Genomic DNA, 3,586 nt, shown 5'->3' with positions numbered 1-3,586 from the left:
GGTGACAGTCACCGCAGGGAGCACGTGTGAGACAGACCTGGGCCGTCTGTTCTTGTGCACAGACAAGAAATGGTGTTTGTTAGGACCTGGTGTTGGAGTCCCTTTCCTCATCCGCTGTCACAGTGCCCTGGAGGGAAACCCTGGCAGGGTCCAATCCTGGTTGGAGTCCCTCGTTGTGAGCACCATCAGGCCGTGTGCAAGCCCAGCCCTGTCTCACACCTGGAGGCTGATGCAGCGGTGCGGCCGGACACGGCCGAGACGTGCACGCGGGGAGACCCGGAGAAGGTGACGCGCATCACAATGGCCCCTTCTAGAACCGGCTCGTCGCCGTGCGGCTCCTGGAGACGCGCACAGCAGTTGGACTGCTCCCGAGCCAACACTGGTTGGTGTCAGGTCACACCTGTGTCCTTGCTGTCACCCTGACCGCAAGGGTAAGTGTGGGCAAATGAGGGGGTGTTTGCACCCACACTTGGGGGGTCCTAGGGGTGGGTGACTTGTGGCTGGGGGAATTGTCACTTTTATGGCTTTGTTTCTTTCCTAAACATGACTTCAGTCCGCTTCAGTACAAGCCAAGGGCTGAAGACGAGGTGTGCTGGCCTGACATGGGGAGGCGGGGGGAGTGCTTGGAGCGATGCTATTTGGCTGGGCAGGCAAGGTGAGGGGTGCAGCGGAGCAGGCAGTGAGGATGCGGATGGTTGCTTTAGGGTTTCCATATTTCCAGGTCCAAAATGCAGGACACCTGTCACATGGCGGAGGGGGGACGGGGGATATGACAGTGGGGGGCAGAGACATGCCAGTGCCCTGTCCCTGCCCATGCTGTTGTCCCTCAGTGCCGAGCCAGAGCCCCCGCCAGCCCTGCTGCTGCCCCTCACCCCCAACCCACTGACCCCAGCCTGCCAGTGCCCCTCACCCCAAACTGCAGTACCCTGCCCCCCGGCCATGATGCTGTCCCTCGCTCCAGACATCAAGTAACTGGGAATGACTGGTTGTGGTTTCAACTTGCTCTTCAATATTTCTTTCATACAGCTACAGAAGACTGGACAGTCTTTTATCCCGGGAGAAAAATATGGGATCCTTTGGAAAGAGAGGAAGGTAAATCAAATAGAGATGCCAATTCTCACTGTCACATACTCTTTTTGCCCTGTCTAATTTGAGAGATTCAGGTGTGAATTGAAGAATGCAGTGCTGAGGGGAGGGGAAGGGCAGGGAGCTGCGCTGGAAAGGAGACGGCCCAGCCAGGTCTCTGCGCATAGCGGTGCAGTGAGCGCTGGAGCAGGGCCAGAAAAGGCAATATACTCCACGCAGGATTCGGAGAGAGCTCGTGCAGAAAGACCGAGCCCCAAGGCCCGCAGACACGCAACGAAGCCTTACTTCACTTCCATTCCCCTCTTTACTCTAGGGAAGGAGAAGATGCTATTGCTGCTAACTTTGCCCTGGTTGAGCGCTGAGGAAAAGGGCCAAGCGCTCAACCCAGCGATACCAGTTTTTCTGTTGGCTTTTTTTGGTAATTGAACTGACCCCGAAATTCTGCTTCCAGTCTCATTGGTTGCCGTCCATTGACTCTGGGGGATTTACATAACCAAACCCTGATTATTAAAGTGTTTTGTGTTGGATGATAGCCTTGAAGGGTCTTCTTTGGGGTCTTCTTCTCCTTTAATGCCTTAGTAGTCCCATCGATGCACTGTTTCTCTTACAAGTTTCCTGCTTTAATCTATTTTAAAAATGTATTTCTATGCATTTAATTGGGTGTCCAGACTGGAATCAACTCCCCGCAGTGGTGGTTCATAGATGCAGGGTGGGAAGGGCCCCGAGCAGATCATCGAGTCCGACCCCCTGCCCTGGGCAGGAATGAATACTGGGCTCATATGAGCCCTGGTAAGCTGAAGCTCATCTGACCCAGCTAGTTGTTATCCAGGCTCCTTGGAAAGACCCCCGAGGTAGGAGCCAGCACCGCTCCCCTTGGCAGCTGGTTCCAGATCCTGGCCGCCCTGACTGTGACCCTGAGGGGTGCAGTCACCTCCCCTGGAAATCTTCAGGAGCAGACGGGACGGTCACCTCGCCGCGGTGGCTTGAGCCCCGGTGTCTTGTCCTGCCCGGTGCAGGGGCTGGACCCGCTCTGTGGGCCTCTCCTGGATTTCAGTTTCCAGTTTCTAAACAAGTTGATGCAAACGGACTCCTAAAACTTCCTACTTAATATCACAACACTTTTCTTCTTGCCTTCATGCTTCCTTTTTTTGTGAACAGGTATGGCTCTGTGCCAGGGTGCTCATGGTCCATGTCTCCATGATGGCATGCTTGTGAACTTAAAGTAAGGATAAAGGATAAAGCAGGCTCCCTGCACACGTATAGGAGCTCATAGTGACTCACTGAAATAATAGCAATGTTTTTGCATTTTGCTTTTAGTAATACATGCATTGAGCAGAGCTCTGCCCAGCCAGGCTGTGTTTCTGGCAGCACACACTGTTGCCACGTGGACCGTGCCACTTTTGTTTCTTTTCTTTTTTGTCACCAGGATCTCCCAGCGTCAAACTTCGGCACCACGCTGTAAACGTGCAGCATGGCAAATGAGTGCATGTGCACCACGTGTGGTCTGTGGGGCCTGAAATGGTTTTGAGGTGCCACAAACTGCATGAAAGGGGGAGCAATGCTTCCCCTTTCCGCAGTTTGTGCACGCTCATCGGGACGCTCATCGGGCCACGCTTTATGCGTGCAAAAAAATGGAACAATTGCATTTTGAATTTTCTCTTTTTTTCTCTCTGATTTATTTTGGTTTTATTTTGAAAGGTGTAGATGTGCTTAGCACCTAAGCACCTTGGCTCCTTACACCAGTAGAAGTAATAATTTCCAATTAAGTAGGTTTTGAACTCCTCAACAGGGCATCTCAGGAGGAGGGACAAGGATGGAGATGCATCCCTCTGCCATCCTGCCTCGAGCACTGCCGCACGGGGGAGCCGAGGCCCGAAGCAGGCAGTCAGACAGGGCAGCAGATGTTTGCCACAGCAGAGTCAAGGGCCTGGGACGCTGTGTGGAGGCAGCAGCTGCGGCTGCAGCAGGCAGGCCAGGAGCGAGTAAGACCATCCACCGCTCGGTCTCCCCCACGCACAACCCACCCTCCCTTCTATGCCCCGGGGTCAAAAATGAGTAGTTGTACCCCTGTCTGCCCACTCCGGGACCGCCTCCATTTCAAAATCCTAGATGTTATCCTCCCTTTTGAAGAACCCTTTCCAAACTCACCATGTCCATTTGTAGCCTAACTGGTAAGAAAACCAATTACTCTTTCAACATCACAACCAAACGGCAAATTGAGCTAGTACCGGCGGGGCTGTCTTTACCCATCCAGATCGGAAGTTGTTCCAGACTTTGAGAAGCCGTCAGAATTTGGCCGTCCCCCACGACCGTCCTGTTTGATCAGAAACCAGTTGTATTTGGAGACATCCTGAGGCGGAGGGTTGAGGCCCCATTTTGAATGCAAAGTGCTGAGTTTGATGATTGCTGAGGAAGCAGTTGCAAAGGATGCTGTCTTTATTCACAGAGACTTTTGTCATTCGTTTCCATAGCTACAAAAATGGGGTGCTTCTTTGCATCA

The 3,586-nt window shown here is 53.1% G+C and overlaps 1 long non-coding RNA gene across 1 annotated transcript; it reads left to right on the top strand.

Moving 5' to 3' along the window:
• Positions 1 to 411: 411 nt before the first annotated feature.
• LOC132250307 (uncharacterized) lies at positions 412 to 2,931 on the top strand. Its single transcript, XR_009461986.1, has 3 exons — positions 412 to 431; positions 1,027 to 1,092; positions 2,876 to 2,931. It is a non-coding gene; the product is annotated as an uncharacterized LOC132250307 (long non-coding RNA).
• Positions 2,932 to 3,586: the final 655 nt, after the last annotated feature.

Source organism: Alligator mississippiensis, chromosome 1 (genome assembly GCF_030867095.1).
Source record: "Alligator mississippiensis isolate rAllMis1 chromosome 1, rAllMis1, whole genome shotgun sequence".
Lineage (NCBI taxonomy): Eukaryota > Metazoa > Chordata > Crocodylia > Alligatoridae > Alligator > Alligator mississippiensis.
The sequence above is the reverse complement of the archived record's forward strand: the minus strand, read 5'-3'. Positions and strand labels throughout refer to the sequence as shown.